The following is a 17,215-nucleotide window of genomic DNA, read 5'->3' on the forward strand; positions in this document are numbered from 1 at the left end:
ATAAAATGGCCAGGATTCCATATGCATTGGCTATTGGAAGTTTAATGTATGCAATGTTGTGTACTAGGCCAGATATCGCATATGCTATTAGTTTGACTAGCAGGTATCAATCTAATCCAGGTTTGGAATACTGGATAGCTGTCAAGAATATCCTTAAGCACTTGAGAAGAACTAAGGATTTATTCTTGATTTATGGAGGTGGAGACTTGCAATTGGATGGTTATACTAATTCTGATTTCCAATCAGATTGTAACATCCTCACTTTACGTAGTTCGTATGTTTCACTGTTCCGACAACTAATGTCTGCCCCGGAAAGTTGGAATGTCTGGAACTACACTTAATTGATTGTAAGGAGGCATAAAATAATGAAATATGTGATGAGAAAAATTAAGAAAAAATAAAAGAGATAAAATGTGACTAAGTTAAATGAGCCGAACCCCTAGCGATGGGTGACCGCACCGGAAAGTTACGATGAGGACCGTTGACTACCCTGGACCGCGGGGAACCTAAGAAATATTTTCGGGACATAATTAAAGGTTTATTGAAGTGTAATTGATATTAGAAATGTCAAAAAAAATTAATAAATTAGTACAAAGAAAAAATGAAAAATCAAGAAATTGACAAAAATCGTATTACCGAAAAATCGAGAATGCAACCCAAAAAGGGGCATTTTGGTCATTTAACACCTAAAGTTGACTTTTGACCTAAATGTCCATGAAAAATAAGTGGTATTATATTTTGAAAATTTAATGAAAAATAAAATTCAAGATAACATGTAATTTAAGGGAATTGGAGGGCATAATTGCAATTAAAGAAAATTTTGAATTAATCTAATTTTTAATTGTGATTAGTGGGGCATTAGTGGAGTATATAAGGATCACTAGGACATATTTTCCCACTAAAAGATTCATCTTCTTCTTCATTCTTCTTCTTTGCCGAATGTGTTTTTCCTCCAAGCTTCCTCCTTGGCCATTCATTCATAAGCTCAAATCTACCATGTTTCAAGCCATATTTCTTCAAACTCCCTTCATTAAAAGTGGTCCTCACACCATGGGTAGTATGTGAGCAGCAAAAAGGAAGAGAAATTCCAAGGACTTGTCAAGCTCAAAATAAGGTTAGTGCTAAATTTCCTTCCTCCCTTAATTAATCTTTGATTTAAGGTTGTGATGAGTGTAATTGTTGAGAAATTTGAAGAAAAAGATGAGTATTTGATAGAGCATGAATTTGGTAGCCATGGAAGTGCATGGTTATTGAATTATTCTTACATGTATTTGTTGGGATTGAATGTTCATTAAGGTAATTTAAGGTGCTAGTAAGTTAATTTCCATATGAATGTATATTTGAGCATTTGAATTTGGAATTGAAGGAATTGTGGAAGATTTATGCATTTTTAGACAATTCAGCAGCCTTATGATTCATTGAAGAGTGCTTGAATTCATGAAGTTATTTGATGAATTGTGGTACTAAGGGATTAATGGAAGTGTATATAAATTATTGTTGGAATTATATGTAATAATTAGGTGTATTCATGTGTATAATATGTTGATTTTGAACTTTGTGATTTAGGGTTGTGTATTGTACATTGAGAATTTGTATATACTATTCGAAATGACCTTAATGAGATATGATGAATGATGTTAGTACATTAGGTGTCCAGAGTTTAGGCATGGGAAGTTAAGGTATAGCAAGTTGAATGTGTAAATTGATTGGTATTTGAGGACTGCATTGAGGGTAGTATGCATTTGAACCTATAACTCTAATTGTGTAACCCAAATTGGTGTGAGGCCAATTGGAGGTAAAATTAGACATGTAATGAACCAACTTTCATGTAGGAACCTTGCCTAAATTCTATCCAGAAGGTGACTCAAAAAGTGACCTAATCCAGAATTGGCGATTTGCAACCTAGATTTTTGACCATATGAACAGTAACTAGTATTTTGGCCATAACTCACTCAAAACAGGTCCAAATAACCTGAAATTTATACCATGGAAAGCTTAGATATAGAGCTACAACTTTAGTGAAGATCACAAAACCCAAAAATGTCATTTTCTAAGTTAAATTGCTTGCACAAGTTGAGGTAACAAAACTGTCCAGAACCATTGCAACCCAGAATTTGACTATATGAATAGTAGTCACTAAAATGACCATAACTCACTCGAAACAGGTCCAAATGACCTGAAATTTATACCATGGAAAGCTTAGACATAGAGCTACAATTCGTATGAAGACACCAAAGCCCAGAAATGACCAGAACCAAGTCAAATTACTTGCCCAAATTAGGGTACCAAAACTGCCAAAACTAAATTTGACCTAAAATTGACTAAATTTTGCACTAAAGATGCAATTTGTCTAGCTTTAGTAAATTGACCATATCTTGGTCTATACAATTAAAGGAGCGGAAGCATGAAAAACACAAGTTTATACCATTGAATTCAAAAATTTTCACCTAGGGTCACATGCATCATGCAAGATTTATTTTTATCTATTTGATTTCAATGATTAACAATATATTAAAACACTTTTAATATGTTTTTGGATCTGTATTTGCCATTTAAGATTTTAAAATTAATTAGATTAATTTTGGAACCCTAGATTAGATCAAGAACAAATACACTAACCTCTTGATGCACTGCAGTGTATTTGTGCCTTTCGGATGCATCTTTAGGACACCAGATGTTGTCCCTTTAGCTTGTCCACACCAAGTTCATCTATGGCAACCCCTAAACAGTTTCTAAAGATTTTTCTATTACTTAGAAAATCATTTTTGCCTTTTAAGAGATTAAAGATGTAAACAGGACACTAGAAACAATTTCTAGTATTTTCAATTGAAGAGATTGTTTGATAATCTCTTGGAATAGATGAGAGAAGAAGATGAAGAGAAGGGAGAGCCTCTTGGGTGGCGGCACCAAGGGTATTAGCTGCTGGTTGTTTTGTTTTCTTTTCATAACAACACTTATATAGGTAGGTCAACACATAAAACCCTTGCCACATGTCACCCTCTGATTGGTTTTAGGTTTAATTGACCTAATCACATTGTGCCAAGTGTCAAACCTATATTTAATCTTAATTTTAATCATCTTACATGATTAAAAAACATTTGGCAAGCTTATATGTAGTGCCATGTGTCACCATTTCATGGTGCCACATGTCACCCTGTGTAATGACCAAAATGCCCCTATGTCTTAATTTTGAGTTCTCAACCCAAAATAATTATTTCTCTTCTTCTAATCAATTTATATCAAATATAAATCAATTAATTAATCTTTATTAATTAATTTCTCATTAATTAAATTAATATTTAAACACTTTAAATATAAATTTAACTTATACTGTACATCCAATAACCTAGATTTGGTTTCAAGTCATGCTAGGGACTTTGCAATCTAATTACAAACCAAACTTATTTAATTAATCAATTAAACTCTTTAATTAATTAATTAAATCATATTTAATTTGGTGATTACTTGTGTATGTGTGTGACTTACTAGGCTATCACTAATTGGCAATGAGATATGATATCAACTCTTAATATCATCAGAACTCTTTCTTACCATAAATAATTTCTCTAAATCATTTTATGCACCTCATAGACCATGGTTAACACCTAGCATAGCATGGCATGGCCACCCAATTAGTAATAAGGTTTACCTTAAATGAACCTATAATCATATGTTACCATTAACTAGAATCTCTCTGTTACAAAATCCCAACTCAAGCTGGAGTCATCATTTATGTCAAACTCCATTTGCTATGAATATTATATTCTCTTTTAATTCCAGTTCTTGATTAAGAAGATTTTCTCATCAGAAACTCTTTCTGAATAAATCTATCTGTCCTGGCTAGGAACTTGAAACATCAAGAATAATTAAATGAACATAGGATTTTATCTCTATTTACTTCGAGGAACAGATTCCATCTTGATCAACACCTACCTCCATATATAACTAGTAGGAGCAAACACATGCCCATATACCCATACATAGTACAAGTACGAAAGTAGTATCAAACTTAAACCACCTATATACAAGATAACTATGCTATCTCAGGTCTAAAGATTATATGCACTAATATGATTTATGACAAAACATTGACAAGAGCAAACTCCATGTGCTTGTCATAAGTATCACTGGTTCGGCCTACTTATCATGTATAAGTGCCTATCATGTTTGTTATATGACATGAGACTCACCATTTCATCTTATTTATATCTCACATAAATAACTTAGAAACAAACATGAATACAATCTTTCTAGATAAGTCATGTCCTTATTATGAAGTATCCTCGATTGTGAACCTATTTATGATACTTTGTGCTAGAAATACTGTGACTCATATTCTTAACAACTTAAGAATAGAATTTCTAACAAAATATTAATGGACCTTTTCTATTACACATAAATATATTATGTAAATGGAAAAGTGGAAATGCCTTTTATTAATAAAAACATGTACAAGATACAAAGTAAATGATATGCTCTAGGGCATACTACTAACATATACAACTCAGAATGACTTGAAATTTGTGCCAAAAGTTCAATAAGACAAAAACCTACAATATTGAAATTTTGACCAGAACCCATAAATCAAGGGAACTTTGCCAATTAAGTTGATTAAGTTGACACACTAAATCTAGAATTGGTACAATTGACCATTAACTCCAGAAAATTCAAATAGGTATATCTCCCACAAGAAGTCTCCAAATGTAATGAGCCATACCAATCTGGAAAGCTAAGAAAGAGACCTATTACTTTGTTTTAGGCAACTTCCTTAAATTATAATTGTATAAGGCCAGACTTTAAGGTCAAAGCCATTGACCTGATTGAGGACCATGCCAATATAGGACCTTTGAGTCCAAGTCAACAATTTGACTATAAATAATTCTATAAGACTTGAAAAATTACAAGTAAAATTTCTAAATGACTATAAAACATAGAGCAACAAATCTTATGAAGCACACTAGGCCTAAATGTCATTATAAGCAGTTCAAATAAATTAGTAAAGTCCGGAATCAAAATGACTACTAAGTGAACCAAAATTCAGATTTGACCTAGTTATGGTTAATTGACCATAACTTGAGTTATACAACTCAAAATGGAGTAATTCAAAAAGAGAATTAAAGAAGACACAATAAGAAACAATTTAATGAAGAGAATTTTGAAAATTTCACCCTATAGCCTGACCCAATGGAACAGTAACCATTGGCCATGAAATCTGAAAATTTAGAATCACTTATAATTAGCCTTGAATTAAGTTTGGAAATCAATGCCAACAAGTATAAACTCAAAATGAGGAATCCTAGTACAACTAGAACCAACATATCTGTTTAGTATGGAAAAGTCAACATTTATATTTGACTAGCAATGTGAATAAGAAACATAATGACTTAATAAATCACATGAGTGTATGAATGGGACATTAGTCCTTATTATCAGAGGCAAGAAAAATGCTTTGAGCACAATGGTACTTCAGAACAATTAATAGGAAACGTGATCTGTCTGATGATCTACTGAATAATTGTAACATGTTGATACTAGAATCAGCCTATCCACGATGCATAAAAAGGTCAACAATTTTGTTGACCAGTGAAAGGCATAATGACCTATAAACCCTAAAAATAAAGAATTAAATATTTAAGTTTGTAAATGCCCTAGTATTGCCTAGTTGACTAGTTTGGATAGGTTGGCATGCCAATAGGATTCTGACAGCTGTTCTGTAAATGGCTTTATGCCATATTATGTTTTATGGCTTATTATGCCACACTGTGATTTTAATAGCCTATGGCTATATGGATTATGTTATTATACTTGGCTTATTGCCTTACTGATTGATTATATGGCTTTTTAGCCACACTGTTTGCACACGGAGAGATACTTTGTGACCGATGGTGTGACGGCCCGAGGTACTAGGTACCCAGTGCTAGTATATCCATTTATCCAGTTTGGTCAGCGTATAGGCTACACGGCCAGTCAATTAAAATATTACTCAATTCAAGTAGTTAAGTATAATGAAATTTCAGTACAATTAAATTAAGTATTGAATGAAATGAGGAAAAGAGATTAGCAATAGAAATATAAAAAAAAAATACAATTTGCAGAACCATAGTGACTTAAAATACAATATAGTTAGAATAATTTGTATACTGAGTATATTTACTGAAAGGTTATAAACTAAGCACTTCCAAAGAGGAACAAACTAGTATATAAGATAGTTGATACAAGAAATACCATACTAAATTAAATTGATTCTTGAGTAATTAAGATTTATTTCTTTCTCTATTTGTATATATTATTTTTTGTTATACTATTGCACCCCTAAGCAGAAATGCTTAGTGCGATGGAATTGCTTCCTCGTGCAGGTACTGAAGGTAAAACCAGTAGATTGTTGATTGAAATTTTTGGAGTCCAGATCTGCAGAAGTGTTAGAAGAGTACAAGGTTATCACCTCCTCAGCAATACATGTAGATAGGGCTCATATTTACACATGTTATGTATTTTGTTCATTCTAAGTATATTATAAATTATTTATATATCACGTACTTGACAAACTTATGTAATTAGTTGGCAAATTATATAAGTTAATGAAATGCAAGAATTCTGATATCTGAGTTGATTATCTAATCATAATGATTCAGAATGAGATTGAGTTTGAGAAATTTTGAGACTGAATCTGAATTTGAGAAACTGTTGAGAATGCTTTGAGATAATCTGAGTTATGAATTTGAGTATACATTGAAATTGTTTTTGGCAGGTTTAGCAGAACTGTTAGTCCAAATTACAGTCGGCACTTTGCCGGATTGTCATTAAAATTTTTGAAATTTCCAAATTAGTCAGATTTTAATAAATAATAAAAATAGCCTAAACCTTAGATAAAGTTTTTGAACAAGTAAATCAAGAACTATAATGAAATCAGATAAGATTAGGTGCTCCGGCACTCCGTGTGACACGCCTTGCTCAGCTACACTGTAGACGGGTGAGGGGTGTTACATTTAGTGGTATTAGAGCACGGCTTAAGCGTTCCTAGTCACAGATAAGTAGAAAGAACTAGTGTGCATACATGCATTGCATTCATAAGAGTCGAGGTGACACTAATGCCGATTTGTTTACTTTTGATTATTGAAGGTTAAGATATGGGCTCAGAGTCGCAGAGGCATTAGAAAAAGAAGTAGAAAACCTAGTTCATGAGGTTATAACGTAGTGACTATGTGATGTTCTCAATGTTTGTATTGTAAGCTGCAGATTACAATATTGACATGGGGCTATTGTATAGAGCTACGTGCTTTCTTGTGGTACAATAAACTAAGAATATTTGTAAGTAATCTATAATTTGATACAGTTACGCCCGAATAGAGTACTATTACAGGAAATAAATGTGAAAATTCTAGTCAGAAATTTAAAACTTCAGAACTAGCCTATCAAAAGACTACACTTCTAAGGTAGCTAGAGTCAGTGACTTGGTTACATTAATGTGAACTACCTGTACCACAATAATCGATATAAGCTTAGAGATATCAGTGCGACTTATCATCCTTAGACAGATGGACAGTCGTAACGAGTAATTCAGGTAAATTCTGAAACGCATTGAGTTCCTGTAAACAATGAAATAAAATGATAATAATAACCAGTAATATGTGATAAGCCCTTGAGAATATACTGAGAACTTGTGTCATTGAATCTGAGGGGAGAAGGGACAGATACCTCCCACTGACAGAATTTGTATACAATAATAAATGTCAAGCTAGCATACAAATGGCACCCTATGAAACACTGTAAGGGAAAAAGTGCAGAACACCTGTATGTTGAATTTAGTTGGGTAAAGATATCTAGACATTGATATGGAGTCTTATAATTATTTTGATATTTTTGTAAGAAAAGAATGATTTAGGTATTTGAAAATATATTTAGAAGCTGTAGTGCTATTCCCTCTGAAAGCAAGAATAGATACTTTCCATTGATGGAGTTTGAGTAGTGATAGTTATTAAATAAGCATGATGATAACAAGATATATGGTTTTGTATAAAACAAATGCAGAATACCTAGACAATGGCAAGTTAAAAGAATTGGATTTGGTAAAAAAGATTGAAGGACTGGTAAAGAATCCTAGTATGAGAGATCAATAAACTAATGAATAATAGAATTTCATGAGTAGGAATACTAAAGGCAGAGGAAAACAATGATGGGAAAGTGAATAAAATTATGAGATAACGATAAGCTTAGTTGTTTAAATTCGATGAATTTCGAGGACGAAATTCCTTTTTAGAGGGGAGGAGTTGTACCATCCTCACTTTATGTAATCCATATGTTCCACTATTCCGACGACTAATGTCTACCTCGGAAAGTTGGAATGTCTAGAACTAAACTTAAATGACTGTAAGGAGGCATAAAATAATGAAATATGTGATGAGAAAAATTAAGGGGAAAAAAAAGGAGATAAAATGTGACTAAGTTAAACGATCCGAACCCTTAGCGATGGGTGACCGCACCGGGAAGTTACGGTGAGGATCGTTGACTAGCCCTAGACCGCGGGGAATCCTGAGAAATATTTTCGGGACATAATTAAAGGTTTATTGAAGTGTAATTGACATTAGAAATGTCAAAGAAAATGAAAGAATTAGTACAAAGAAAAAACAAAAAATCAAGAAATCGACAAAAATCGGTATTACCGAAAAATCAGGAATGCAACCCGAAGAGGGGCATTTTGGTCATTTGACACCTAGAGTTGACTTTTGACCTAAATGTCCATGAAAAATAAGTGGTATTATATTTTGAAAATTTAATAAAAAATGAAATTCAAGATAACATGTAATTTAAGGGAATCGGAGGGCATAATTGCAATTAAAGAAAATCTTGAATTAATCTAATTTTTAATTGTGGTTAGTGGGGCATTAGTGGAGTATATAAGGACCACTAGGACAGATTTTTCCACTAAAAGATTCATCTTTTTCTTCATTCTTCTTCTTTGCCAAATGTGTTTTTCCTCCAAGCTTCCTCCATGGCCATTCATGCATAAGCTCAAATCTACCATGATTCAAGCCATATTTCTTAAAACACCCTTCATTAAAAGTGGTCCTCACACCATGGGCAGTATGTGGGCAGCAAAAAGGAAGAGAAATTCCAAGGATTTATCAAGCTCAAAATAAGGTTAGTGCTAAATTTCCTTCCTCCCTTAATTAATCTTTGATTTAAGGTTATGATGAGTGTAATGGTTGAGAAATTTGAAGAAAAAGATGAGTATTTGATGGAGCCATGAAAGTGCATGGTTATTGAGTTATTCTTACATGTATTTGTTGGGATTGAATGTTCATTAACGTAATTTAAGGTGCTAGTAAGTTAATTTCCACATGAATGTATATTTGAGCTTTTGAATTTGGAGTTAAAGGAATTGTGGAAGATTTATGCATTTTTAGACAATTCAGTAGCCTTATGATTCATTGAAGAGTGCTTGAATTCATGAAGTTATTTGATGAATTGTGGTACTAAGGGATTAATGGAAGTGTATGCAAATTATTATTGGAATTATATGTAATAATTAGGTGTATTCATGTGTATAATATGTTGATTTTGGACTTTGTGATTTAGGGTTATGTATTGTACATTGAAAATTTGTATATACTGTTCAAAATGACCTTAATGAGATATGATGAATGATGTTAGTACATTAGGAGTCCAGAATTTAGGCATGGGAAGTTAAGGTATAGCAAGTTGAATGTGTAAATTGATTGGTATTTGAGGACTGTATTGAGGGTTGTATGCATTTGAGCCTATAACCCTAATTGTGTAACCCAAATTGGTGTGAGGCCAATTGGAGGTAAAATTAGACATGTAATGAACCAACTTTCATGTAGGAACCTTGCCTAAATTCTGTCTAGAGGGTGACTCAAAAAGTGACCTAATCCGGAATTGGCAATTTGCAACCCAGATTTTTGACCATATGAACAATAACTAGTATTTTGGCCATAACTCACTCAAAACAGGTCCAAATGACCTGAAATTTATACCATGGAAAGCTCAGACATAGAGCTACAACTTTGGTGAAGATCACAGAACCCAGAAATGTCATTTACTAAGTCAAATTGCTTGCACAAGTTAAGGTAACAAAACTGTCCAAAACCATTGCAACCCAGAATTTGACCATATGAACAGTAGTCACTAAAATGGCCATAACTCACTCGAAACAGGTCCAAATGACCTGAAATTTATACCATGGAAAGATTAGACATAGAGCTACAATTCTTTTGAAGACACCAAAGCCCAGAAATGACTAGAACCATGTAACGCCCTCACTTTAGGTAGTCCGTGCATCCTACTGTTCTGATGACTAATTTTCTGTTCGAACAGATTGAATGTATGGAACTAAACTCAAACTAGAGTGAGGAAACATAAATTGACTGAATATAGACTAACTAAAATTAAAGAAAAGTAAAAGAAATGAAGTGCAACTCGGTTAAATGAGCCGGGGTCACAGCAATGGGTGACCCTACGGGAAAGTATTGATAAAGACAGTTATTGACCCCAGACACGTGAGGAATCCCCGAGTGATAATTTTTGGGATTTAATTTAAGGGTTAATGAGGTATAAATGACATTAAAAATATCAAAAAAAATCCAGGAAAATTTATTTATCGATACAGACAAAAATAACCCTATAAGTTCAATGAAGGGCATTTTGATCATTTCAACCCTAGAGTTGAATTTTGACCTAAGTGTCATTTAAAATGAGATAAATTAAAATACATAAAATAAATTAGAATCATAAAATTATAATATGGAAAATGAAAAAAGAGAAGAAAAAGAAAAAAAAATTATGATATAAGCTTTTATGATGTCATAATGATATCATTAAAAGAAAAAGTAAATAATAGGAAATTGACAAGCTAATGGTAAGGGATAAGAAAGAAATTAGAGTGAGATAAATTGATTAAAAATTCACCTTTTTCCTCTCATTTCTTTCATGGCCGGCACCCTTTAAAGTTCTTTCCTCCATTGTTTTTCCTTTCTCAAGCTTGAGTTCCTCCCTTTTCTCCCCATAAAACTCTAAACACCCTTCACAAAAATTAATCCCCACATCAAGAGATACATTTTGATTATCATAAAGTGAAGAAAATTCAAAGTTTTAAAAGGTCAAGAAGTGATTAAAGAGGTTAGTGCACTAATTTATTTCTATTTCTTTTCTAAGCATGACTAGCTTGCTAAATTAAGTTAGATTGATATAAAATTAAAAGAAATTTATAGGGAAAGGAAATTACTAAATTTCAGCAGCCATTATATGAGTTGTGGTTTGATGGTTTTGAGGAAATTATTTGTGTTTATTAGTGATATTAATGAGTAATTGTGATGAACAAATTGATTGGCATGTGTTTACATGAATTGAAGAATTGTGAGTTAGGGTTTTTGACCTAACTTTGAGGAAATTGATGTGTGTCTTGAAATGAATGATGTTGAGATGATTTAATGACTATTAGAAGTGCTTTATATGTCAAATAAAGTTTGTGGAGCTGGGAGAATTAAATTTGGGAGTGTTGATTTTTATGTAGGAAAATCGGACCTTTGAGTCCAGTGCATTGTTTGATTATAACTGGAGTTGTGTTGCTCCAATTGGTGTGAGGCCAATTGGAAATGAAACCTAGGACAAAATTCCCCATTTTTCATGAAGAAACCATGCCTAAATTCTGTCCATAAGTTGACCAATTTACTATCCCAATCCGGATGTCCAGACCTTGAACCAGAAAATTGACCAAATGAACCTGTTCATTTGGCCATAACTCCCTCTAGACAGGTCTAAATGACCTGAATTTTAACCATTGGAAAGATTAGACATAGAGCTACAATTCTTATGAAGACACCAAAGCCCAGAAATGACTAGAACCATGTAACGCCCTCACTTTAGGTAGTCCGTGCATCCTCTTTATTACGATGACTAATTTTACATTGAGCAGTTGAATGTATGGAACTACACTCAAACTAGAGAGAGGAAACATAAATTGACTGAATATAGACTAACTAAAATTAAAGAAAAGTAAAAGAAATGAAGTGCAACTCGGTTAAATGAGCCGGGGTCACAGCGATGGGTTACCCTACGGGAAAGTATCGATAAAGACAGTTATTGACCCCAGACACATGAGGAATCCCCGAGAGATAATTTTTGGGATTTAATTTAAGGGTTAATGAGGTATAAATGACAGTAAAAATATAAAAAAAAATCCAGGAAAATTTATGTATCGATATAGACAAAAATAACCGATAAGTTCAATGAAAGGCATTTTGATCATTTTAACCCTAGAGTTGAATTTTCACCTAAGTGTCATTTAAAATGAGATAAATTAAAATACATAAAATAAATTAGAATCATAAAATTATAATATGGAAAATGAAAAAGGAGAAGAAAAAGAAAAAAAAATTATGATATAAGCTTTTATAATGTCATAATGATATCATTAAAAGAAAAAGTAACTAATAGGAAATTGACAAGCTAATGGTAAGGGATAAGAAAGAAATTAAAGTGAGATAAATTGATTAAAAATTCACCTTTTTCCTCTCATTTCTTTTATGGCCGGCACCCTTTAAAGTTCTTTCCTCCATTGTTTTTCCTTTCTCAAGCTTGAGTTCCTCCCTTTTCTCCCCATAAAACTCTAAACACCCTTCACAAAAATTAATCCCCACATCAAGAGATACATTTTGATTATCATAAAGTGAAGAAAATTCAAAGTTTTAAAAGGTCAAGAAGTGATTAAAGAGGTTAGTGCACTAATTTATTTCTATTTCTTTTCTAAGCATGACTAGCTTGCTAAATTAAGTTAGATTGATATAAAATTAAAAGAAATTTATAGGGAAAGGAAATTACTAAATTTCAGCAACCATTATATGAGTTGTGGTTTGATGGTTTTAAGGAAATTATTTGTGTTTATTAGGGATATTAATGAGCAATTGTGATGAACAAATTGATTGGCATGTGTTTGCATGAATTGAAGAATTGTGAGTTAGGGTTTTTGACCTAACTTTGAGGAAATTGATGTGTGTCTTGAAATGGATGATGTTGAGATGATTTAATGACTATTAGAAGTGCTATATATGTCAAATGAAGTTTGTGGAGTTGGGAGAATTAAATTTGGGAGTGTTGATTCTTATGCAGGAAAATCGGACCTTTGAGTCCAGTGCATTGTTTCAGTTATAACTGGAGTTGTGTTGCTCCAATTAGTGTGAGGCCAATTGGAAATGAAACCTAGGACAAAATTCCCCATTTTTCATGAAGAAACCATGCCTAAATTCTGTCCATAAGTTGACCAATTTACTGTCCCAATTCGGATGTCCAGACCTTGAACCCAGAAAATTGACCAAATGAACCTGTTCATTTGGCCATAACTCCCTCTAGACAGGTCTAAATGACCTGAATTTTAACCATTGGAAAGATTAGACCTAGGACTACAACTTTCATTGAGAACTCCAAGCCCAGAAATGCCTCTAACCAAATGAAATTGTTGACTCAAGTTAGGACACCAAACTGACCTGCACCATTCTGCCTAGAATTTTCTAGACTAAAGCTCACCTGACCAGTTTTGGAAAAATGACCATAACTTGGTCTATAAAAATCCAAATGCAATAAAAACAATGGAAAATGTTTTATAAGACATAGATATACAATATTGATCTTTTAACCAAAACCCAAAAACCTAGGTAACTAGGTCAATTGATTAGGTTAATTTAACATATAAATTCTTGAAATTTTCAAAAGAACCATTTGACCTCAGAACACACATTGTGCTATATCTCCTAGTAGAAAACTCCAATTAGGTTGGGCCATACAGATCTGGAACCCTAAGAAACAGGGCTCCAACTTTGTTTCAGACTTGGTCCTCAAATTATGAACATAAGAACCCTAAAAAGGGAGTCAAATTTTCTGATCTAAACATAAGTCCTGGTAGAACAGGGTACATGAGTCAAGGCCAGTGATTTAGCCATAATTAATTCTACAAAACTTGAAAAATTGTAATAAAAACTTCTAAGTGACTATAAGACATAGAGAAACAAATTTTATGAAGGGAGTGTGGCCAAACAGTGGCCACATCCTAGTCAATCTGCTATGTAAAGACAGTGCACCAAATCTGGACCTAAAGAAAAATCCATAAAACAATTAGGTATATGAGATGAAATGAATTAGAATAAATTGTTAAGCATAAAAATAACATGAATTAATGAAATTATAAATACTTAATAATATTATTCTGCCCAAAGTACACCTAGACTCATTTATATAGCTTGGATCGATTGGTATACCAATTAGGGACTACATATTGCAGTACTGCCCACAGGGATAATCATTGACAGACAACATATGTCTAAGATGATTGTTCTACTGGCTTTATGCCTACCCGATGGCCATAGTGCCAATTTTTATTATTACTGGCTTATGCCTACCCGCTGGCCTTGTGCCTGATATAACCGTTGTATACTTGATAGACATACGGCTGTCTAACTTGTATACTCCCGTGTATCCAGTCTTTATAGTTTGTCATAGGTTACTTGGGCACAGAAATGAATAGAAATCTTTAATTGAAATAAATACATGAGAATATTATTAAGGTGAACTTCATTGAATTAAACATAAGATACATGATAAAAAGATTCCGGTTAATTTATTTTGTCCAAAGTTCTATAAACATGTAAAAGACCTAGAAGTTCATAAAATTTTATATTTCCTTATAAGAATACACGTAGAATAATTATTTCAATTATTTATTTATTTTTATTTCAATATATGCACCACTAAGCATTATGCTTAGCGCGCTGGTTCTTACCCCACATAGGTATATGAGAGCCACAGCAGTAGCAGCAATAGAGCCTAGACAGGATTTGAGCAGATCTGCTACAGTATAGATTGTCACCTCATCAGTTCATTTTGGTAGGGCTCATGTATAGTTAGATTTTATATTTTGATTATTGTATGTAATAAATCAGATTGAGATATGTAACTAAATTTTGGATTGTATATAAATGTCACACCCTACCCCTCTGTAAGGCATAACATGATCCCGTAGTATACCTAATGAATTACCAACTTCGTCTACTGATAACCCATTAAATACACTACAAGGGGTTTTTAAAACTTTTCTTACTTCTTTTTACAGTGGTGAGTATTATTTACAGGTGTTAAAAACCTTTTTGAACTGAAGTGATAGAACTAACACATTTGAATTATTTGGAATTTCTGTAAAAATTTTGGCAGAGTGCCATCTGTATTTTGGATAAAACAGTTCTTCAGAAAAACCTGTAAAAAGCACTTCAATATATTTCCAAATCTCAACTCCAACATATTTCTCAACACAACATATTTCTCAACTCAAATCCACAGTGATTTTTCAAAGACTGAGATACAAGAAATATAATACAATTTTTACAAGCTAAAATAACTCATAATTATTTTACAATTTCAATGTACAATTTGAATTTACAACTGCTCAAAACTAAGAACACTATGTACATACAGTGGTCATACATTACAGTACAAAATGCAAAATGTGGTATACTCATTATACCCGATAATCTCTCGCTGGATGTACTGGCAGCCTAGTCTGCTGCCCTGTCTGTCTGTGTACCTGTGACAGCAATGAAAGCTATCGCTGAGACAATGTCTCAGTGGTGCACAACATTAACCAAATACAACTTTAAATCACAGTTCATAAATCCTATAAATGATGGATACGTAAAACCATAGTTAAATTCAAGACAATGAATGTCATAAGGAATTTAACACAATATCACAATAAATCTCAGTAATCAAAACGTAGTTAAATTCAAAAGATAGTGAATGTCAATAAGAATTTAAACTCCATTTCACAAATTATCAAAGCTCATAATAACACAATTTAGTCAAATAATTTACAAACACAGTGTTGCCAATTCATACACAACTTAAGCCATCACATAAAATTTCTGATCAATGCCGCGTTGTACACCACGACAAAGCAATCACAACCCCACTAATCGAAATCAATGAGGAAGGGAGCTAGCTATATAATGAGTACTCATCCGATCACCTCAACTGGTAAACCAGAGAGGGAGAAAAATAAACGATCACAACCCCATAAATGGAGAAGGAAAATAAACGATCACAACCCCATAAATGGAGAAGGAATGATACGATACTATCATGCTAAGTGTGAACACAAAATCAATTCCAAACATTTTATTCAAATGATTCGTGAGAATCCAATAAATTTCCAAAGTCATAATTTCATTCACAAAATGGCAACACAATTCATAAGTAACATCAATTTTCACAAATCACACTAAATAATTTTTTCCACAGTTTCAAACCATTTACAATGCTTTTCAAGCAATAAGTATCCATTCAAACACATTTCCATAATTAAAAACAATAATATACAAATAGTCATAATTTATTTCAATTGAAAAATTCAAAAGAAATAACTGTTGTGCACAAACCTCTGATAACTGTCTCTTGGCCTTGACTCAGTGTTTCCTTCCCTTTTCCTGAGTCTTTGCAAACTAAGAAACACAATTTGAAGTGTTTCAGTATTTAATTAAACTGTCTCTAACGATAATGCTTGATAAGTAATTCACTGAATGCTATTATTTGCTTAATCAACCTAATATATTGACCCTCGATGCGTTCTAGGTAAATTAGGCTTTAAGGTTACTAATATGTCACATTCGATAGTTTTTAGGGTTGGTACATGTTACCAAATTCATTTCCATGTATCTTGCATTTTCTTGCAATTTGCTGGATTTCGGGATACTAGTTTGACCTAGCAGGACGACCTAGTTCCCTCGATTTTCGGGTTTTGGTCAAAACTACAAACTTGTAGATCTATGTCTTATGGAACACGGGGCAAAATTTCAGGTCATTCTGAGTTATGTAGACCAAGTTATGGTCATTTTACTATTGCTGGTCAAATTGCATCAAAATTGGTCACTTTAGGTCACTTTAGGTTCGGCCAGTTTTTGGACCCGAACTTGTGCAAGCTGTTTGACTTGCTTATGGTCATTTCTGGGCTTTGGTGTCTTCATAAGACTTGTAGATATAGGTCTTAACTATTCATGGACAAAATTTCAGGTCAATTGGACCTGTTTTGAGTGAGTTATGGCCTAAACACTAACTGCTGCCCAAATGGTCAATTTTCAGGCCTTATTTGTACTTAATCCAGATTTGGTCATTTTTCAAGCAACCTTGCAAGTAGAATTTTGGCAAGCTTTCTTCATGA

The sequence above is a fragment of the Hevea brasiliensis genome, chromosome 4 (genome assembly GCF_030052815.1).
Source record: "Hevea brasiliensis isolate MT/VB/25A 57/8 chromosome 4, ASM3005281v1, whole genome shotgun sequence".
In the NCBI taxonomy this organism is placed as follows: Eukaryota; Viridiplantae; Streptophyta; class Magnoliopsida; order Malpighiales; family Euphorbiaceae; genus Hevea; species Hevea brasiliensis.